At 34.7% G+C, this 24587-nt stretch overlaps 1 protein-coding gene across 8 annotated transcripts in view; it reads right to left on the bottom strand.

Moving 5' to 3' along the window:
* Nucleotides 1–24587, bottom strand: part of PCDH7 (protocadherin 7) — a 257102-nt gene that overhangs the window by 221047 nt on the left and 11468 nt on the right. The window lies entirely within an intron of this gene.

Raw genomic sequence — 24587 nt, 5'->3', positions numbered from 1 at the left:
CTTTAATCATCTGTCTAAAAATCTTAACACTTTGGCAGAACACAATGTTTCATACACTTTTTTTGTGATATGCAATTTAAATTCCTGTTCTCTTTCCCAGCTATCTGACTTTTACCCTGAACTTCCCTTACACTAAAAAAAAAAAAAAAAAAAAAAGGACAAAAGTAAATAGTAAATATACCAATGGGGGAAAGAACAAAAGGACCACTTTTTTCTCTCTCAAAATAGTATTTATTTTGGGCTTTGAGCCACCCAAGTGGCTGACCATTTTAATTTAACTCCACTCGCTGATTTGCAAATATTCCATTATAATAAAACCAAACAGGTTGTGCAATCAAAATGGAATACACGTAATCCATAAACACTGTTAGAAGCATAAGGAAAAAAAAAAAAAAAAAAAAAAAAAAAGAAAGAAAAAGAAAAAGGTAAATAACTTTGAAAATGCTCATTTCAAAAAACATGAGAAAATCTTTGGTTATTTTATCCTAAAGAAATAGAGATTTTTCTTGTTTCTTTGAACAAATCATATATGCATTACTTCAATAAGGAATGAAATACAAACTCCAAAGTTCATCTCTGTTAAAAAAAATACAGAGCAAACTAATACAATAGTTTTCATGTTTGTATACCAAACTGAAGCTATTTTTCAAGAGACATTTCATAAGTGGAACTTAAAAAATTAAGTATATTCAATGAGAATTGTTCTATTCTTGGTCAAAAAAATTAAAGCCAGACTTTTTCCGCAGTTGGTTTGTTGCTACTTTTCCCATTTCTTTCCATTTTCATGTTTAATTTTCATGCACACATGAATTAAGCCTCATTTTGCCAAAATGTTCAACCCAAAAGCAAGCTCATAACAACTAAACCAATATGATGGTTACACAAGTAAATGTCTACAAGACTGAAGTCTCAGTACAGCACTGCTCTTTATCTCGTAATAGATTTTCCTTTGTTTCTATGAACTGCTTCTTTAAAGTTACTTCAGCCACATTTTTTCTTCTACTGCCATTTTCTGCTTCAAAGAGTTTTAAAGGATAACAAAGGCAGATGATGGACTGAACAACAAAACAAGAATGGTGGGGAATAAAATGGTATAACTCTCTTGTTCCTCTTTTCTCTATCAATAAAAGACTGAAGAAATTGCAATTTAATTAAGACACCTCACAAAAGCCAATCAAAAGGTTGTAAAGGGTAGAGGTGGGAAAATGATATAAAAATATTCCTTCTTCTCCAGAAATGACAACAGTGTGAGAAAGTTCATGAGTATAAGAAGTGGAGAAAAATAATAATAATAATAATAAATTAAATCATTAATCGTTCCACTATACAATGTCAAACAAAAAGGAAAGACTTGTGCTAACTGTGACAGTAGCAATGATGTGTCTATCTTCATAGCGAGAAATTAGAATTGCTACAGCTAACTTACTTCACTCCTGCTTTCCTAATGTCAGGATGAACAGAACAGTACAGATGTATTTAATTAGCAAGTTCAGACAACTAAATTAACAGCTGATACACAAACTGCACTATCAGCTATCCTCTACAGTAATACTGCTACTGTCTTAGTATTTCAAGAGACAAAAGCCCTGAAGGCAATTCATATTAAAAAAAAAAAAAAAAAGAAAAAAAGGTTGCATGGCAGGAAAAAGTAAGTATGAACTAATAAAGTAATAAAGTAATAGAAATAGATTGTATAGCACTAGTAAGCATTCTGGACTGCACAATCAAGCCAATCTCTATGATTGCCAAACCTGGCAAAAGATCAATGCTTCTCTGTATCTGATTTACAGTTAGGCCTATGATGTAGTGCCTTGTGTGACTTGCTTGTGCAGATAATGGAACAAGTTTATTTCAAGCAATAACAAACTGGTTATCTAAGCTTGGTTGTATGCCTTTGCAATAACCGAGGACTCAAATACTTATATGATTTTTTTTAATTCCATATTATTCTTAATAACTAAAACAACTTGATATTTTGATATATTCCTGTTTATGGTATAACTACAACATTACCAATGCCTTCAGCATCTGGTAATGGTCTCTACATCTGGTAAGTATTTCTCAGAATCACAAAATCACCACGCAACTCTACAACCTGTCCAGGTATCACTGAATGGCAGCATGGCCTTCTGGTGTGTCAGCTACTCCTCCCAGCTTCATATCATCAGCAAACTCGCTGAGGGTGTTTTCTAATTTAGTGGCCTTCCTTCTATAGTGGTGCTCAAAACTGCAGACAGTGCTCAAGGTTAGACCACAGCAGAACAGAGCAGAGTGGGACAATCACTCTCCTTACGCAGCTGGCTGTGCTGGGCCTGATGCAACCCAGTTGGCCCAGTTAGTTGCCAGTGCATGCCACTCATATTAAACTTGCCATCAACCCAAACCTCAAGATCTCTTTTTCCTAACCAGTACATACTCAAGCAAAATAATTTGAGATACACTGATAAGTCAGAAAGAATCCAGAGGACAGCCACCATAAGAAGTCCATGAAACATTAACCAGCTTTCCTACTGTTAGCTTATATCAAAAGGACTAATAACATTTCCCAAAATGTTATAAAAGGATAAAGACCTTTTTTTTTCCATTTGCATTAGGTTAAGTCAAGATGGCCTTGCTTCGACATTACCATTTTAACAGATCTGATTTTGGTGGTCACCACCTTCCTTAAACGATGCTCACTGACTTCCTAATTTCTCTCCTGCCTGCTGAAAGCTCTGTAACTTTCAAATTAGTTTATCTCAGTCAAATGTTTCCATGAAAAGTTTCTTCTGTTTTTTTAAGTACTTCAATCACATAAAAATAAGCAGAGATGTCCTCCAGATGTAGAGAAGGCTTGAGCAGTTAGGGACAAAGGTGAAGGACTCTTAAACAGCGCAAAGAATCACAGCAGTACCAGAGCTTTTAGGAAAAACAAACAACAATAACAAAAACCACTTTCATAGTAACTGTAAATTATTTCTACCTGGGCAAGCAGTGAATGCTCCTTTTTTGAAACATTTAAAAAAAGTTTACATGCAAGATAAGCATGAAATGCCTTCTAACACTATCTTTTATCCCTACTACAAGGTCTACAACTGTTGCTTAGACAAAAATATCCAGCAAGTAATGTGCTCTGCCTGTCAGACTCACTCTAATTCCGTGGTTAAAACAATGCAGGAAAAGTTTTGCAAAAAATATTCATTACCTTCAATTAAATTAATGAAAAAGTGAAGCTAAAACATTTCATGTAGATGAGAATTTTATTAAGGAAATCAAACATAAAAAGCCAACATTCAGTATTTTCTTAATATTATTTGTTTCATTGGCTGCTTCTTCTTCTTTATTTTAGGTAGTGTCAACATAAACAGAATGGATATTTGTTTCTCCTCACCTGTGACTCCCTTTGAGTTATTGGTTTAATAGGCAAAATTCTCATAGGTAATAATTATAGCCTGAAGGAAAATAGTCCAACTATGCATTTTTTTCTTTATTACCTCTTCAATATAGATGTCCAGTTACTCTACCAGCCCTATGATTTGCTGCAGTGACCAATGCGGTTTTCAGCCAGACATTTTGCTTGGAAATCTATTCCACAAATATATTAAATATTAATAACATGCCATTTAAGAACACTCCCCCTCAAAAAAACAGTTCTTTCCATAGCCCTCCTGTGTGAAGCATAACTAGACTATTACTTTTACACTTAGTTTATTACAATGACTTATAATTAATATTGATTAGACTCCAAAGGCAGGCATTGCAATCGTCAGAGCAATGCTTCAACACACAATTTCTCACAACAGTTAAAACAGTGACCATGTAGCACAGTACTCAGCTAAATTTATATAACTGATTTCATCTTCTTCAGAAGACCAATTACTACATCAAAGTTCACTTCAAAATTTCTACCCAGCACAAGAAGTATGCTGTTCTAGGCTAAAAGGCTATTGTCCCCTATTCTTACCAACTGATTCCCACTACTCTTTCCCATTGGAGGTACACAATTTCTCGCATCTGTCAGAACCACGTATGCAACTAACTCTTAACCAAGTCCTGTCAAAATGGTTTTGTTTTCAAATATATATATATAAATATATATATATATATATATATTTGAAGTGTTTCAGCTAAACTAAAATTGCTTGTCAGAATGCATCTTAAATATCACTTATCTTTAAATTTGGGAATTAGAAGCTTCTGTTTACAATGACAAGCAATGATAATCAATTTATGCTTCCCAAATGATTCCCCAGGCTCTCTTAATGTTCAAGAACTGAAAAAGAGAACATTTGAAGGTAAACAAACCTTTTCTTCTCTACCAGATCAAATATTCATATTACAAAATACCATGCTGCCTTCTAAAGTTAGCTTCATCAAAGGTTGTGGAGAGCATCCTGACATATTAAGAAATCATCATGCTGACTGTCTAGAAAAGAGTATGCTCAAGCATTTCTTTATCATAATTCTGTATGATTGTAACATTTTTCTCTAATTTTATGTTATCCAGATTGTATCACAAAGTTTGATATGATTTGACATTTGATGTAACTTTAGAAATAGCTATTTACAAATGTTTTTCAATATAATATAGCAACTGCTAGCTCTCAGCAGATTACAAAAAAATACACTATATAATTCAAATGGAAAAAAAAAAAAAGATTGAAAAGAAAGATTTTGCTAAGTTTCTTTTGCTTAATTTTCTCTGTATTCATGTAATATTTAAATAGGTTTAGCAAGCTGGCTTCTGGTCAACATTAAGATTTCCACCATCTTCATAAGTCAACCAACATTAGGATCTGAGATAGATTCATTATTCTGTATCTTGTGTTCTGCACTGCCTCACAACAAAAGGTAAACAGTGCGAGCAGTTTTGGGGTGAGTGAGAAACTGGAATGTGACAAAGAAGGGATAGTTGACCCAAACTAACAATTTGGATATTATTTTCCATACTGCTTGACAGTGTACTGGACACTAAAAGTTTAAAGAAAATTAAGTAGGAAGGGAAGTTTCTGGCTATGTCTTTGTCTTCCTAAGTGAACTTTATGAATGATGAGCTCCTTTTTTTCAGGAAGTAGCTGAGCAGTTACCTACCAATTGGAAGTAGTGAAGGAGCTCCTTATTTTGCTTTGCTTGCGTGAGCAACTTTTCCTTCAACTTTAAACTTTTTTTATCTTGACATCACATGTCTTTACACTCCATTTTCTCCCTGTACTGTGTGAAGAGGGAGGGAGGGAGCATACGTAATTTGCAAGACAGTATTGTCAGGTCAATTTCATCTTTCATTTCCAAAAAAATACCCTTGTTTCCCAAGGTTTATTCTTTAAGACTAGTAGCTCCTACATTGCATTAGAGTTCCATTCTTGTTAAGAAATTGTAGTTTAGTACCTTCAGTTCATAATTCTAGAAATTAGAAAAGCTCTCCAATTCCCAACAATCTGAAATACATTACTAAATAATTTCTAATAGAAAATGAAAGAAGTCGAAAGAGGTTTATCGTGTGCACCCTCAGAAAGTTTGCAGATGATACCAAGCTGAATGATGATGCTGATACATTGGAAGGAAGGGAAGCCATCTAGAGGGACCTAGACAGGCTGGAGAAGTGGGCCCGTGTTAACCTAATGAGGTTCAATAAGGCCAGGTTCAATAGGTTCAAGGTTCAATAAGGTGCTGCACTTGGGTCAGGGCAACCCCAGGTATTTATACAAACTGGGGGAAGATCTCCTTGAGAGCAGCCCTACAGAGAGGGACCTGGGGGTCCTGGTGGACGAGAAGTTGGATATAAGCTGGCAGTGTGTGCTTGCAGCACAAAAGGTCAACTGTGTTTGCACATGGGCTGCATTAAAAAAGGGGTGGCCAGCAGGGAGAGGGAAGTGATTGTCCCTCTCTGTTCGGCACTTGGGAGGCCCCATCTGGAGTGCTGCATCCAGGCCTGGGGCCCCCAATACACTAAGGACATGGAGCTCTTGGAGCAGGTCCAGAGGAGGGCCACTAAGATGATCAGAGGGCTGGAGTACCTCTCCTATAAGGAAAGGCTGAGGGAACTGGGCTTGTTTAGCTTAGAGAAGAGAAGGCTCCAGGGAGACCTCATTGCAGTCTTCCAGTACTTGAAAGGAGTGTTTAAACAGGATGGAGGGAGTGCCTGTTTATGAGGGTGGGTAGTGATAGGACAAGGGGGAATGGTTTTAAACTAAGACAGTGGAGGATTAGGTTAGAGATTAGGAGAAAGCTTTTCACACAGTGGGTGGTGGCACACTGGAACCGGTTGCCCAGGAAGTTGTGGATGTCCCATCCCTGGAGGTATTCAGGGCCTGGCTGGATGTGGCTCTGGGCAGCCTGGTCTAGTGGCTGGCAGCCCTGCATATGGCAGGGGGGTTGAAACAAGATGATCATTGTGGTCCTTTTCAACCCAGGCTATCCTATGATTCTATAATTCTATGAAGAAATAAACTTGTACTCATATCGCTACTGTGACTGCTATATAGCAGCCATCATCCCAGACTTTTGAGGCATGATTTATAAATACACAAAAGTTTGTTCTGTATCACAGAATCACAGAATGATAGGGGTTGGAAGGGACCACCCAGAGATCATTGAGTCCAACCCCCCTGCCAGAGCAGGTTCCCTACACCAGGTCTCACAGGTAGGCATCCAGGCAGGTCTTGAATATCTCCAGAGAAGACGACTCCACAACCCCCCTGGGCAGTATGAAGCAAAAGTGATTTCAGGACATATTCTAATGAACCATATGAAAAGCTAGTAGCTCACACACACCTGATGCACATTCTTAAAGGCACTGCGAACTGCTTTGATCAGTTCCAAACATTTAAAGAGCTAATAAAACTGATACCAAAAGTATTTGAACATAAGCAATATGGGCCTTGGAATGGAATGCAATAGTAGTCTTGCTGGCCAGCTTTATGTAGCTAAAATAATCCATACTTCTTTTTTGAGTTACATGTCATAGAATCATAGAATCACCAAGGTTGGAAAAGATCTCCAAGATCATCCAGATGTCTACCTACGACCAATATAACCCCACTAAACTATGTCCCATAGTGACACATCTAAACATTTCCTGAACACCTCCAGGGACAGTGACTCAATCACCTTTGTGTACAGCCCATTGCAGCACATGACTCCTCTTTCAGAGAAGTTTTTCCTAATATCCACTCTGAACCTCCCCTGGCACTACTTGAGGCCATCCCTTGTAGCCCTATCACTACTTACAAGGCAGAAGAAGCCAACCCCCACCTTGCCACAGTCTCCTTTCAGGTCACTGTAGAGAGCAATAAGGTCTCCCCTGAACTTCCTCCTCTCCAAAATAAACAATCCCAGTTCCCTCAGCCACTCCTTGTAAGATTCATAACATGTTAAGTGATATTTAAATAACACTTTGATTCTAGGCAGCTATTTGTCACATAATTTTCAATTTATTTTGGATACTGAAAATTCTCAAACTTGGCCACATATATGTATTATTTTTTCTCCTAATATGAATACTATCCCTCCAGCCATCTGGTAATTATCTGAGTGTGAAAGAATGATATTTAGTGCATTCATTTACACTTAAAAAATTATTTAATTATTCTTTCCTTAGCAATTTATGTGTGCATCAAACTGTGATATTAACAGTTGTACTACTTTGTTCACTGATATTAGTCAATTCAGAGCTTTCACATCTAAATCAGCCCATTTTGAGAACCTTCAGAATGAAGAAGTTAACAAAACTTCTCTAGAGCTTCTACTGTTACCTCCAATGCATTTTTATTAGTTTACTGCAAAGGAAAATTCTAGTCTTCAAGAAATGAACAAGAACTTTACAGAATTTTACAATGTCAAAACTTTCTGAGATTCACCCAGTACTAGTTCTTGCTGTAAAAATTGGTTATACTCTATTCAGGAAAAGCACTTGGCAATTTGTGGAACCCATGACCATCTTAAGCTAACATATTTCCTGGAAGGAACTTGAGTTCCTATCTAGCTGCATGGGTTTCAGTTTTAGTGTTAGATGAGGGAATATTTCAATTAGCACTTTTCAGGGATATGTGGTAAAAATATTACAGGATATATTCTACATTCACTTATGTAGGTGTAAATTTAGGATATATGTATTTATTTATTTATTTATTTCCAGTGTACTTTTACACCTAAGCTGAGATGAGAGTTTGAGTTCTCCATTTCATTGGTAATATTCCTACAAAAAGCACATCCAAGAGTTTAGTGGGAAATGCTATGAGCATTATGCTTCCCATGAGATCCTGTAAAGCACTTTAATCACAATAACAATTATGATGTTAGAAAGCATTTATGTATAAGAATTTTTTTTTTTTCAATTTTTAAAGTGTAAGGGAAAAAAGAAAAAAAAGAAAAAAAAAAGAAAAAAAAATTAAAAAATGGTTGCAAATATATATTCCTACCACATAACACTGGTGGTTATTACTTTGCTTTACTTTTTTGCTTTTAAGTGTTGTTGGTTTATTTTTTAAGCTGATATCCAAAATTAAAAACAGTGAGTATACAAGCAGAAACCTGCATAGAATCACAATCACAAACCTAATGTTTATGAATCAGTTCTCATGAGGAGTGGCTGAGGAAGCTGGGATTGATTAGTCTGGAAAAGAGGAGGCTCAGGGGAGACCTCATTGTACTCTACAACTTTCTGAAGGGAGGCTGTGATGAGGGGTTTGGCTGCTTCTCCCAGGCAACAAACAGGACCCAAGGAAACGGCCTCAAGTTGTGCCAGAGGAGATTTAGATTAGACATCAGGAAAAATGTTTTGTCTCAGAGAGTGGTCAGGCACTGGAATGGCCAGCCCAGGGAGGTGGTAGTGTTGCCATCCTGGTCAGTGTTCAAGAGGTGTCTGGATGAGGAGCTATGAGATATGGTTTAATAGCTTCTGGTAGCAGTGTTAATGGGAGGACAGTTGGACTAGATGTTCTTGTAGGTTCTTTCCAACTTTGTTATTCTGTGATTCTATGATAATTTTGAAGGCAAACCACCATGCCAAAGTCTAGCAGATCTCTTAAGAATATCTAAATTCAGCTCTAATATTTTACTTTCCATATGCAAATTTCTACATATAGGAACATCCTGCCAAAGAGTTGTAACATGCAAAATTGCATAAAAACACCCACAATTTAAAAAACAGAAACAGAAACAAAAACAAAAACAAAAAAAACCCACAATCAATTCCTGGAATACACTAAAAGTCTTCTGAATCAATAGTAAAGCACTATCTATTCACAGACTTCGTTTCGGACAAGTGAACATCCACGGCACTAAATGATTAGTAAAATCTTCATCACACCCTTGGTTGATGCCAAACAAGACTCTCCCCAGTAGTGCCCACCCACAGTCAGGAGCCATCATAGGAGATCTTCCCATTCAGCATTCTGAACCTACCTATCCTTTTCTGGAGAGCAAGAGATGTTTTAACTGGTTTCTCAAAGAACAGGGATGATCCTGTGAACTGAGTTAGGCTAATTAAATCCATTTTTGCATGCTGGATACCAGGAAAAATTTCTTCTTAGAAAGAGTGGTAAAGCATTAGAACAGGCTGGCCATGGAAGTGGTGGAGTCATGTAGACGTGGCATTTAGGGAGACAGAATCATAGAATCATAAATGTTGGAAAGGACCATCTACTCATCAACCCATGCCTGTGACTGCTCTAGACCATGTCACTCAGTCCTACATCTATCACTTTCTTGAAGAACTCCAGAGACTCCATCACTTCCCTCAGTAGCTTGTTCCAATGCCTGAGAAGAAACTTTTCCTATTATCAAACCTGAACCTCTCATGGCGCAACTTGAAGCCACTTGCACTATCACTGTTACCTGAGAGAAGAGTTCAATCTCCACCTCCTTACAACCCCCTCTCAGGCAGTTGTAGAGAGAGAGAGAGATGGTCTCCACTGATCCTCCTCTTCTCCAAAATAAGCAATCCCAGCTCCCTCCGCCATTACTCATAAAACTTGTGTTTAGTGGGCACATAGGTGATAGATTGACAGATAGTATCAAAATAAAATTCTAATCTGGTACTGTAGGACAGGATACCACACAGGAAAAATAACAAAGATTATCCTCAAGTAGACATCATCAGAGGATAAATGCTGAAATTGCAATGAGTAATATACTGACTTTTCTGTCATTCTCTGGGAACATGATAACTTAACGAGACTCTGCTGACATTTATGACTCCTTATCACAGATACTGAATTAGCTATTCTCCTCTACTGAACTTTGCCTGTTGGGATTATGGGAGAATGGAATACTCCTGAGTATATCACATTGAATTTCGATCACTTCCGAAAGCCAGCAGACAGATGCTTGCATAAGGTACTTAAGTCTCGGATCACTTTCACAGTAGGTGAATGAAATGGTTATACAGTTACAGGATTTGCCAGAATCATTCCATCTATAGGGCACTGAGATTGTGCTACCAGCAACAAATGAAAAGCAGTGATCAGTTAGTGCATAAAATCCACAACAGAACTTGTAGTTCTGTATTCTGTACTCTGGAAGATTCCCTTTCCTCAAAATAAAACAAAATTATTATTATTATTTTTTAAAGGGAGAGTGAGTGGCATAAACATGTTGTTTCTGCAGACCATTGTATACCTGTAAAAATCAATTCTATAAAATACTGTTGTATCAATAATGTTAACTGGAGCCATAAATACATTAATGCTACAAACCCCTTCTAGTTCCCATTCTCTCCTCTGAAACATTTCTCCTGTCTCTTTTTAACCTACAATAATTTAAATTTTGTTTTCATATCATTTCAATACTTTTATTTACAATAAGTTTTAAATTATTTTAATATTTTAAATAAATCATTTTAAAAGTTAAAAAGATGTAGAATACAATATATATATGTATCAGTTGATTTATAAAATGACACAATAATAAACTGATACTGAGCTTGAACATATACAGATTTTTTCCTAAAACAACAACTGTTTCAGTTGAAAGATTACAGTCAAACAAATGTAGTTCATATAAATATGTAAGTGATTAATTCCAAAAGTTACTATGTTAGCTACTGAAAAAATATCCAGAGCTGCATATTTTTTAATTTTTATTCATTTTTTCTTTAAAATAATTAAATTATTGTAATGATTCATTTAATGTTTAGCATAATTAAGTATACTTACTTATAATCGTATTTAATATCAATAGTTATTAATAATGCAAACAGCATTAAAATATAACATGATAGCATCGTAATTTTTTAAGTAAACAGAAAATAATAACTAATGTTCAGGTAAACCTGAGCACAACTGGTATATTAAAAATAATAAATGTAGGCACTGTAAACATCATGTTTACTAGGATATGCAGGATTGTGCCTCTTATTTGTTTTTATATCAAATCTTTCATGTTAACTCTGTTTCCATTTGGTTTTAAAAATGGGAAATAGAAATACTAAAGAACAGATACACAGATATTTTATTTCAAACTACATCCTGTTCCAGATCAGACAAAGGTATGGAAAATCTTTTTCTAACCACTTTGACAAATGTCTTTTTTTTTTTTCTTTTTTTTCTTTTTTTTAAATCTCTTTACAGATCAACCCACTAACCTGATCAACAGAATCAGCTATATTTCAGCAACTCATTTCTCCCCAAATAGTCTTTTGCTAGAAAAGAAATCAAGCCTGCATTAGAGCAATAACTTGAAGACAGGTACTACTAAATCTTATGAATCTTCCCCAAAATCTCCTAAATCAAGGACTAATAATGTAACAGTAATAAAACTTCTAACTATGTGTTCAGTGTGGCTCCTTGCCTGTTTTACTGTTTTACAGATGAAAAACCAAATGGTGGCTTACTGTTTTTTTGTTTGCTTGTTTGTTTGTTTATGAGATTGTGATGTTAGAGGAATCAATTGCAAGAACTAGCTGCACATTTTATAAAATGATTTGTATCACTATAAGATTTATAGACCTCTAGAAATACATAATCTATCTCCAAAAAGTTTGTAAAAGCTGACCAGTAAGAGATTTACTTGCATAATATGCCCATTTATGTGTGAGAAATATCTAAATGTACCTGAATTAGAAAAAATAATGACTAATAACATTAAATCTGTTTACTTAAAGTCCATGTAATCCAAAAGTTATGCTGCGTTGGCATGGAGAGTAAATCTACAGTAGACATTTCATGTATAAGCAATCATAGTAACTAAATACTGATCTCCTATACAATCAGTGCATGAAATAAGACAGTTACAGCATCTGCTGAAAAAACTCAGGTACTGACTTGCATCTCATTGTAGCCAATACATGACTCTGTAAAGACCTCTCTGTCACAGCATTCTATTCTTCACAAAAATATATTCAATCACCTCCCACATAGCTCTCATCTGCAGCTAGGCAGACGTTTATCAAGGACATAAGAATTTGTATTAGTTGGATGGACTCCCACTGAGCCATTTCTGTTACAATTCCCAGTACACCTCTATCTCCCTTTTCAGACAGCCACTGTATTCCTGTGTGCAAATATTTCCAAGGTTTTTTTTCCCCCTTGGGAAACAGAAATGTATTCTTGTCATTTTCTCAGTTGAATCTCCTTCATCTAGTCTATGATTTTTTCTACCTCAAAACTGTCAGTTGTTGTTCAACTAAGAGGGAATAGGACATGACTTTGAATTCACAGGCATAGGCTTTGGAAAAATAATTTCAGAACACTATCATTTTTCTGTTTTCAAAGTGAAACCTTCATGCACTAGAATAATTGTGTTCCTGTTTTTACCTTATTTCCTATTTCTACAAATTATGCATTTTAAGGATAAAGAAAGATCAATGAGATATGCAGTTTTTATAAAGTCACAACATAAAAAACACTGCAGAAATTCTAACAAAACACTGTATTATCACAAAGCCAAGATAGTTTATCAGATAATTTTTATCACAAATTACATTGCAAACCATCAGTGTTTACCTTACACATAGTTTCCTTGAACTTCTCTAAATTGTCTCAAAAACTTCACTTTTCATTTTTAACTTTTGGTGTATAAGCACTGCTGACTATTTCTTTCCCATTCTTGTTCACTTTTTTTCTTAATGAAGAGGTTCAACTTTAGAATATCTTAAAACTTCCTTTATAATCTTCAGCATTGACATTATGATTAAAGAAGAAACACTGCATTACCAAGTTAGATGTTGCTACAATTACAACAAGAAAACAAACAAACAAACAAACAAAAAAACAGCAACATGTTGTTGGCACATTTGTATACAACTTCAAAGCAAACTTAATGACATAAAATTAAGCTACCCAGCATTGACTGTAAGACTTCAAACTATATTTGTTGAACAGAGGACAAAACATAAAACACTTGTGAATCATACATGTTTAGTTTTTCCTAACTTCCTAGCATCTCTGTTTGCACCTCGCTTGCTAGACTTGAAAACAGAAACAGCCAAAGCCATGAACATTATTTATGAAATCTAAGAAATACACAAGACTTCTTTTTTTCCTTAATTAGCTCTGATGTTTATTCACTGTAAAGAGTGTTTAGCATAAGGAGGACAAATCTGTGCATCAGAATCCTCTGCAAATGCTTTGCAGGTAACAGTAGCGTGATGATGAACTCATGGCCTCTTGTATCAGGATAGCACTGCATCACTGCTATCACTTCCATCACTATCACTATTTATTCAAAACAAATAAGGTAAATTATCATACCACCATATATACCACTTAGCCATGCTGCAACAGTCAAAAGGTACAGAAATAACTAAAAATATTTGTTTGTAGGTCTGCACAGTCATATGTACAGATGAAATATAACATATTTAGACAAATTGTAACTGACATCTGAAAATCTCAGTACATATGGAATCTCATCCAAATTTAGTAATGAGAAGACATTTAAACTAGTCACCTTATTTGATCACAGGGGACATTACCTACCTAACAAGGACTGAGTAGTTTGATTTTGGAAAGTATGTATCTCTCATTTTTTGAAGTGATCCTATGTAAGTAAATTGCATTAGATGACAACCAAGCTGAGGTGGCCTGAAGGCAAATTTGAAACTTTTTTTTTTTTTTTAATTTTTTAATCTTTTAAAATTGTGATTCTTCATTAGATTTGTATCTCTACCCCATTCTTACCTTAATAACTAATGTAGAAATAGGGATTTAACAGCAACTATATTATGTCAGCCGAAATACGCTCATCCAGAGAGTTAACATAATTCTTGTCCAGCTAATTGATTTTTTTTTTTCAGGGAATACACAGCCAAACTAGTACACAAAACTTCTGAAAACTTTACCCATGTATCATCCATGTGCAGGAAATATTATATTAGTGCAAAACCAGACTGTTATGCCATTCCAAGGCTGGAATATTTACTACGCTTTAATAAATGTAGGTTGCTCCAAAAGCAATGCCTCCTATTTATTTTCATGGAAACTACATCAGATACAAAGAGCGTAATAACACTGTTTGATTGAGAAAATTCTCAGCTACAAAACACTGTTTTTTAACAGTCACTGCCATTAACTATGCATTTTTGACAGCAATGAACAAGAGCCTGCATGCTATGCTCATAAAAATCTGTACCAGCAGAGGTGACACACTGTTTCACAGCTGCCATGATGCTGTAATTGCTAGAAAAATATTGCCCAAGTAGTTCATCTCTCACCAGCCTGAACAGATTGAAGTCAGAGCATGCCAAATCTGGACAATAAAAGTAGGAGTAGCAAAACAGTCCAGCCAGGACTGGCAATATATTCCACATTCTTCAAACTCACGTGGGGTCAGGAGTTGTTGTGTTACAAGAGAAAGTTCTTCTCTGACCTGACTCTGAGCCTTCAGTTTATTCAGCCTTGTGATATAGCAAACAGAGTTGATCGTTTGTCCAGGTTCTAGAAAATCCAGAAGGATCACTCCTTCCTCCAATAGACAGTGCAGATCTCTTCACCTGCTACAGGCTGTCTCTCAAAATTTTCTTCATTGCGGAATTCACATGTTGCCACTCTACAGACTGCTGTTTTGACTACATCTCATAGCACTGACACCACATCTCATCACTGGTAATGGTGTGATCAAGGAAACTATCACCTTCAGCCTTGTATTGGTTCAGTATGTCTGATAAACTTGCAAGTGGTGTTCTTTCTGTTCTTGTGTGTTTGTGGGATCTATCTAGCACAAACTGTGATAATCCAATATTTCCACCACTGTTTCTAAAGCATTGAAACTGATCTTAATTTTGCACAGATGAACTGACAAGACACTCTTCATTTCGTGGTGTGACCCGGAACATTGCTTGTCTTTCATATTGCTGTCACCACTGCTGAAACACATTATCCACTGCCTCACTGTAGTCACATCCTATGTTTCATGTCCAGAAACATACAGCAAGCACTGATTAATGTCAATAGGTACAATTTTTTTTCCACATTGAGAAATTCAGTGACACACTTTTGCATCATACACACTTCTGTGTCAGATGCTATTTTGTCAGACTGCCCCTCTGCTGCCATCTGTCACACAGCAAAAAAATGTAATAGAATATTGGCAGGAAGGTTGAACCCATACTGCCATACCACCAACATCGCCTCTGACATTGTGAGTCAATATAATAAAATAGGAGACATTACATTTGGAGCAGTCCTTGGAGATTGAGAATGAGCATTATTTATATGAATTTAGACAATATTATCAACCTAAAACATTAGATACAAATTTAACTCTGACATAGAAGATGGAAGAATAATATGTATGAAACATTGTAATGCACTAATATGATGCTTGAAAAAAACCAAATTTAATCTCTCTTAAAACACTGAAAACCACAGCATGTCATGCAACTCTGTAACATAAACTTCTATAAATATATACATGATATCAGCATCTTATCAGTGTTATTTCAAAGTGTTCTACAAAAACTATCCTAATAATTCAAAATGCTCAATATAACAACCTTGTTTGCTTACACTTGTCAGAAGAGCCAAATGATGGAACCTGATACTTAGGACTCTGGGATTCTGATAATCCATCTAAAATCCAGAGTTTGTGCAAAATTCTGCACTCTGTAAGAACACACTTCCCATCATTGAATTCTGTCTGAATTCATAGCATCCCTCAATTGCAAAAAATGCCATTATCCACTTCTTACATACCAGAAATACTGAGGATAGATCTTGAATGAGAATGCACAACAAATGCCCATTAAAAAGATCCCACACTCATACTTTTTCTCCCTCTCCACTAAATACAAAGAAGAATATTTAAAAAAAAAAAAAAAAAAAAAAAAAAAAAGGACCAACTCTGTAAAATAATGAAATTGCATCAATTGTATGAGTGGATTCATTTACAGGTCATCTTGGAGCCCTTATTGTTAAGAACTAGTCCAAGAATTTGTACTTGTAGAAGCCCACAAAACAGAGAGAGACTATAATAATACTGCATCCTACAGTAATGTAACGAACTAAATTGTATTACTGGATGCTATGCACGACGGATAGCAGTTTGCAATGATTTTTATTACCTCTGCTCTGCAGTTTAGATGCTAATCATTTATTTTGCTTAAACTCTAGCAATAGGTCATCAGTATTTCTTTGTCTGCACCTTCCTTTTCTCTCTATGCCTGCAAAATGTCAACTGATAATTTAATAATGAACTGCCAAGAAGATAGGTAAATGTTTACCCAGAATTTTCCAGTCTGAACATCTTTTTCTTTAAAATTCTCTTTAAGTTTTGCATGATAAATCCTTAAATTCTCTTAGTCCCCTCAAAGACTGTGCAAGAAAACATAAATCTATTCATGGCTTGGGTCATTAATGAGTAAATATATTCCTTCCTTTATAAAGAGCTAGCAAATCATAACACTGCCTCATTTTCCCCCTTCACTGTCAATTACACACAGTCACAGAACAAGCTTTTCAAAAATCGGGCTTCCTAACTGTTGAATTTTGCAGAAGTAGAGAGGATGGGCACTACTTCATTTGTGCTTTTTTGGAAAGAAGTAAAAAAAAGAGGATCAGTTACAAAACTAATATTCCCTATGTTTACAGTATAGATAAGTGATAGGTTTTTGCCAGACTGCTTCTCAGTTTATCTTGATTTTGATTCACGACCACAGAAATCAGATTGATTTGGAAATATTGCATTTTTTTAGTCACTATTTTAACAAATAAAAGATCTCTCTTTAGGAAAACAGAATACAAAATGGCATATGGACATGTACAGCCATTCTAAGGCACAGAGAAATGCTGTAAATGAAGTTCTTCCCTGTCTTCACTGTCTTACCTGTCACCCTATGCACACAGACATTCAAATACTTAGGATTTTACAGAAGAAGTTAAGAAAAAATAAAACTAAACTAGAAGTAACAAATGCCTAAACGCCCAACAGTTTCCACAGTCCATCAGAAATACTGAAGTTTAAAGAATGCTTAGACTTCACATCTTGCTAACATTTGACCCCTAGAACTCATCAGTTTGTGACACTTTCATGAAAAAACTGAACTGTTTCGGTGGAAATAAGGAAAACTAAAGTTAAAACCTATAAATCCTTACATTGTCACATGAAAGGTAAAACTAAAAAATCAGGGCACAATAGCAAAAATTACAATATTACAGAAGAGGAGAAGGGTAGAGGGAGATGCCAGTCTCTTCTTCCTAGAAACCAATTACAAGATGCAAACAAACAGCATAATGTTGTGCCAGGGGAGGTCCAGATTTAACGTTATGAAAAATTTCTTTAGCATGAGGGTGGTAAACCACTGGAACAGGCTTCCTAAAGAGGTGTTTGACATCCCATGTCTGTTAGCATTCAAAATACCCTCAAATGCTTTAACTTTTGGTTAGCTTTAACTGTTAGTTAGATGATCTTTGTAGGCCCCTTTCAAGTGATCTATTCTACGTAAGAATAAAATTCTCATGTATGGTGGTACTGTCCTTTTAATCTCTGTTCTATTTCCTATTCCAGACAGTTTCATCCTCCTAAAACAGTATAGAAGATTCACTTTATTTGGCTCTCAGAATAGCTCTTAATGAAGCAAGTGATTTTTTTACAGATGAATTTTATTCATAGGAATATTTCTGTTTAAATTAAAAACAAAAAAAAAAAGCAAAACAAACAAACAAAAAACAAAAACAATAAAAAAAAAGAATAGAAAGAAAAACACAGGAGACATACTTTTGGTTTTAACTGTTTCCATCTCAGGTTTTCCTTTTTTCATTCTCTTACTTTTTAATATGAACTAGCTAACCCATGACTCATGTAACAGTCCATACAAAATCAACCTAAATACAAAACTGAGAAAGAAAGAAAAAAAAAAAAAAAAAAAAAAAGTAGACAATCAAAAAAGCATAGAAAGATGGAGCTTTTCTATCCATATCCCCCAGTGTTTTAAACGTGCATTGCTTTTGATGAAGAGGAAAGCGGAGGTAGAGAGCATCATTTTTACTTGACAAAGTTCTCTCAAAACATGTTTTCAATTATTAAATAAAAGACTCAGCCAGAAACTACAATACTAGCATGATTTAAAAAATAGTTCTTCTTTCTAAGTTCCAGGCAAAATTCTAGGGGGAAAAAGACAGACAGACAGAAAGAAAAAAGAACTCTAACTGCACTCTTTTTCTATGAGAAAAGTCTTGCTTAAATGTTAGATCTTTCCATCGGGAGACAAAATAAATATCTAGTTTTCCACTACAGAAAATGGGGGGAAAAAAAGGACAAAAAGAAAAGTGCTACGCATTAAAATGTCTTTATTATAACCTGAATTTCCTTTTCTCAAGAAATATTCCTTCTTCATCCTCCAGATTACATGCTTGCACCTTCTACAAAAAAACAGTAAATTCTACAAAAAAAACTGAAAATTCTTCTACAAAACTAAACAGAAATGCACTGCAGTCAGTAGTCAAATTGCCTACTTATTGAACTAGGCATCACACTGGCAGCACATGCCCCTTGGATTTGCAATTTCTTCTTATTAATACTGCAATGAAACAGAACACGTTGATTGCAAACTTTAAAAGCTCTGCTGCATAAATAAACTAAACTGTTATCTCTGCAAGAAAACTGAAAATGAACCTCTATGATTATATCAAAAATAAGAAAAGAGAGCAAAATGTTTTCTTCAGAGGATCCATGACTCTGAGACACATCCTTACTCCAAATCAGGATGTCTCTGATGATATTCATAAGATTTGGGGGAAAAAAAATACCAAAATCTACCAGCTCAGTGAGAATTTTAGAAAAGATGGATTGCCTAGAACAGTAAAGATTTAAAAATAAATAAATAAATAGATACATGGTGATGATAACATTTCCAGACATGCGTTTATTCAGTCACTACCTTTATTTGGGATATTTTTCCATAGGATATGGAAAAATATAGGATGTTTTCTTCTGTGGTATGGCCACGAAACATGAATAGATTCAGTGCTCAGCTTCTTTGCTGTCTTACAATACACAGCTACAGAATGATGCCTAATTATTAACTGAAATCCCTGTTTAAGTCCACAAACTAAAAATGTGTTTGCTGATCTGAAACACTTCTACCACACTGAATACCACACTATCAAAATGGATGCTATATCTACATTTGCATTTACAAAGTGGTAGCCGGTGAGTATGTTTTTAGACAAATCCTCTAATCTGGAGTTTAAATGCTGAGGTGACTTAAATAGTTTTTAAATGTTCTTTGAATACTGAGAATCCTTCTATTTTTTTAATCATATATGTGCCACAGTATTAGCTGATCTTTTTGTATAAGACATATCTTTATATGAATGTATACTGTACAGAGCGATGTTCTGCACAGATTCCTAGCATCCTTCAATGTACAAATTAAAAAAATCACTTATAACGATAAGAGCTGGAGATTTCATAATGCACAGAAAAAGATAAAAATAAAAAACAATGTTCTCCAATAGGTGTTAGTATTAAATTTGTTTTCAGGATCCTTGGAACTGAAGGAAAGAAAAGAAAAGAAAAGAAAAGAAAAGAAAAGAAAAGAAAAGAAAAGAAAAGAAAAGAAAAGAAAAGAAAAGAAAAGAAAAGAAAAGAAAAGAAAAGAAAAGAAAAGAAAAGAAAAGAAAAGAAAAGAAAAGAAAAGAAAAGAAAAAGAAAAAGAAAAAGAAAAAGAAAGGAAAAACATATCAGTGAAGGCAAGATGTGCTTTATGAATTTAGGGGAATTTCCTGACCATCTCTTACACTGAATTTATCAGGTTCGTTATGATAAATGGATGTTGTCATAATCCTTCATTGTCAGACTGCACTGCTGCCCTAACAGCATATATTCTTGTAAAACAGAAATGAAATCTAAAAGTTCAAAATTAATAGCTGTGAAATCTCAAGCACTCGCAACCATGTGTTTTTATCACTTCCATGCTGTGCAGATCGGGTACTCTTGTTATTTATTATTTGTGACAGTGAACAATTCCCACTTGCTTTAGTGAAAAAGTGAAGAGCTGTTTGCATAACTAGCAAGGTGAAAAATAGATTTCAAACTGTTGGAATCGCTTCACACGAACAACATACACACATGAGCAGACAGCTTACTTTCAGACCACTACAATGTGCTGACAACACAATATATTATTCTATGGCTTCCTTTTGTAAAAGCATTTCTCACAGAATGCTCTGGATTGGTGTGGAACCTGAAATGATGGAGCCTTGATACGGTACAGGGGATCCTATCTACTTCAGTAGTTAACTTCATCTTCAGATTAGAAAAATATACATTTTTACGATGTCTTAAAGCAGTAATTTGTGTGTGGTACCTGGTTACTATGTGGTCTGATCCACGGAGTACTCTCTGACAAGCATTACAAACAACAAACCACCAAGCTATAGCATAGAAGAGCACAGCTTCCTGCTACAAGACTTGGGTTGTCAGACACATTCTTCTCCCCTCTGAGTCAAACAGAAAAGTATGAGATTTTACAGGTAAAGATTTAAGTATCAGGAGTACTTCTATCCCATATAGAAGTAACTTTTTTTATGAGGAGAAAATAAAAATATATGTTTACTGTATTTTCCTTAAGATATTTTGTCAATTTATTATTAGAAATGAAATGCAGAGATAGCATCTCCAAACACTATATATTTCAAATTAGAAAGGAGAGGTTAAAGATAGTAACTGTAACGGTATTACAAAATGTCTCCATGTGATTTAATATTAATGTACAGGAAAATCTATCATGTATCAGGACAGCAAGTAAGATTTGCCTGTGGGCAGTGCTATTATCAGCACACAATTAGTTGCAGATTGGAGACACTAGCCTTAGATCTGTTCTCATGCCAGTAATCTGTTTCCTAGTTGATTGAAATTCAACAGCTTTTGATGAAATGCTATTTATTTAGCTACAGACAATTTGATTAAGTGTAAGGGTAATAATAACAAAACCAGTAATGCCCAACATGACATGAAATGGTGTAAGTCATATTTTAATTGAGACATTTCAGTGAAGAATGCATAATTATTAAATGAAGCAGGATATGTTACAAGAGAAGTTTTTTATTGCAAAGTCATTTTTTTCAATAAAAAAAAAAAAAGAGGAAAACACTGAGAAGGCTAAAAAGACTTTTCTACTGTCAATTACTATAAACCCATCACAAAGTATGAACTCTTAGTTCTTAATGCTAAGTCTTTCAAATCCTTGGACTTATTTCATTTATTTTTTCTCTTTGATAACAGATGGATTTTCCTTTATCCTTCGTAATTTGCATCAATAGTAGATCATGAAGCTCTATAAATACATAAAGCCTTTTAGAAACATTTGATAGAGAGACAATTTAGCCATTCCTTTCATATGCCTATAACATTAATTCTCCAGGAAGGTTACTGTACAACTTGAAGAGTTCAGTATATTGTACTTAATAAAGAACTAGTAAAGAAAAATGTACATAAATTTAGCTTTCAAGCTTCCTAGAAAGGTGCACTAATATTCAGTATTAAAAAGTCCAAAATTCAGTTCATTCAGCAGTGTCTGAAAGGCCAATTGAGTACATCTTCCAATTGCCTTGAATATCATAAGTGATGCAGTATTTCACAATAAAGTAGTTCACAGTAAAACAGAGACATCACCTTCTTAATTTATTCTGCACAGAAGAATTTCATTGTTGTTTAACTTTTCCTCTACGTTTAATACATAAATAAATAAGCAAAAATATCCAGAACAGTAGCAACAATTCATATATAAATACTTAAAGGGCTGGTGTTGCACAAAAAATAATAATAATTAAAAAAAAATATAGAACAAATTATGTAAGTGTTCAGTGGTCTCTGAAGACTACGGATAGCAAAGTCTGGGCAGTTCTGTAGACAGTTAATCAAGTTTCTTTCACTTTTAAACTAAACCTCCCCCATGTATTTTTCCATTTACATGGGAAAAAGGAAAAATAAAATAAAATAAAATAAAATAAAATAAAATAAAATAAAATAAAATAAAATAAAATAAAATAAAATAAAATAAAATAAAATAAACACATGTAAACAACACAAACACTATTCTCCAAAGTAAAATACAATCAAGAACATACTCCTACCGAATCTAAACAGGATGAGCTTTTATACTACTTCAGCAGGGAAATCAGATCAAGGGAGCTGCTAGTGTGAAGTCTGAGACTACAGAATGAAATACCTGTATCCTGATACTACTGTATCTCAACAGTAGTTGTCTGTCATTCTTATGAAGTTGTTAGAAATTTCATATACAGTATTCTAGACTAACTTATATGCTTAAGTAAAGTATGTGACCCAAACTACCTGCTGAAATCTCCAAAAGAAATGGTCATAATTGAAGGCCACCAGGAAAATAGGTTATTTCTCTATTTCATAACCATTAGTACACTTTTACAGAAATGAATTAATATTTGCTCTGGAAACTGTTGAACTTCATTTATATTCAGAATTTTCTATTAAAATACAGTAATAGTTTAAGGTCCTTGGTTTGCACGACCCAGAATAAAACTGTCAATATGCAGTCAGAAAAGCCTTCTGAATGAGTTCGCTAAGTCTACACAACAGTTCTAATCCAAGATCTAGGCTGAGGCTTAGGGGAGAAGCATTTAGTAACCTGTATTAAAAGAAGATATCAAGCTTTCAGAGCAATTATTCCTTTTGTAGAAGAATAAATACTTTTCTTTCAAATAAATCAAATATGTACTTCTGTAAACTTGTGCTACAACTGTAACTTAATTATATGCTCATTGAAAATAGTATTTTTTTGATTCAACAGAATGATGATATCCACTCCTGTTATAACACAAGGCACATATATGTCATTAAAACCAGTTCAGAATATGTGAATGGAGATAAGGAATTGGATTCCCCATTTAATTACTCTAATTTTAAGACAGTGTAACTTAACTCAGAAGAAAAGTAACACGATGGAGAATGAGACCAAATACATGTTGAAATCAGCAGAGAAATGTGAACAAAACATATGGCAACACAGAGGCTTAAAGTATCACTGTGAAAATTTTTGGAGCAGGTGAACTACCTAATACTTTAATTTGCTGTTTTTCTGTCATTTATATTTCCATTTCTGTCTTTCATCTTTAGAAAGATTGCAAACTACTAAAGTATTTGCTCCTGATAAATAGTGTTTAAGAAAAGGACACACAAACATATTAAACTCATTTGCATAAGGAAACAGACAGATTTCATGTGAAACACAAAATCTGCTGTATGAAGTAGGTATGAATTTTCATGCCAAGCCTTTCTCATGTGTTGCTTCTCTAGTAGGGGGTAGCACACAGCTCCATGAATCGATACCATGACCAGCCAGGTAACGAAAGTTATCTCACCAGATAAGCTCCTACTGTACCATCAATTAGAGCAAGATCATGTTTAATGCTAGCATTATACTTTTTGAAATTTCACTAAGGTTACAGCATTCCCAGATGCTGTGAGAAAGATAATACCACATTTGGATGTAATGTATCATAAAAGCATGCTGTCCACTATTTTGCTGCTTCATATACACACACTCACTAGTAAGTTAAATGAGTTAGATTTGATGCATAAAGTAAAAATTGATGTAGTGGTTTTCTGTACTTTCTTTTAAAGTAAATCAGTCTCAGAATGTTACATTATATATTTAGTTTGCAATGGCTGATATTTTGCTGGCTCTAGAGGGAAACTATTAGCAACTTATTTTGACCTAACACGAGACCAACATCAGCCTAAATGCTCTGAAGGTGAGTTAATTACTAACTGCTGTCAGTATTTGGTTTCTGTGAAACACAAAGTTTGTGCCAATTCAAAATAATTTGTAAACCTAACAGCAGTATATATATGAACATGTATACATGCATGCATGTTCTACTAATAGGCACGTGTACAGTACACACAAAAACTGTGCTTAAGTCCTTGGTATATAAATACTTTCAGCCTTGCTCAAATGCACTGTACTCACAAAGAGACCAAATAATGCTTAAATTATTTGTTTCTTTAAATATTTAAAAAAAAAAAAAAAAGTAATAAATTGTTGATTGGCCTCAGTCTGTACCTTCAGAAAGTGTCCTAGAAGGCATCTAGGTTTTGAATCACATAGCAGCTGTGCACTTGTGTGCAGTTCTCAAGCTTGAAGTATCTCCAGTTACACTGAGACACATATGTTTCAATACCTGAATCACACC

This window comes from Excalfactoria chinensis, chromosome 4, assembly GCF_039878825.1.
Source record: "Excalfactoria chinensis isolate bCotChi1 chromosome 4, bCotChi1.hap2, whole genome shotgun sequence".
NCBI classification, from domain to species: Eukaryota; Metazoa; Chordata; class Aves; order Galliformes; family Phasianidae; genus Excalfactoria; species Excalfactoria chinensis.
This window is presented reverse-complemented; position numbering and strand designations above follow the sequence as displayed.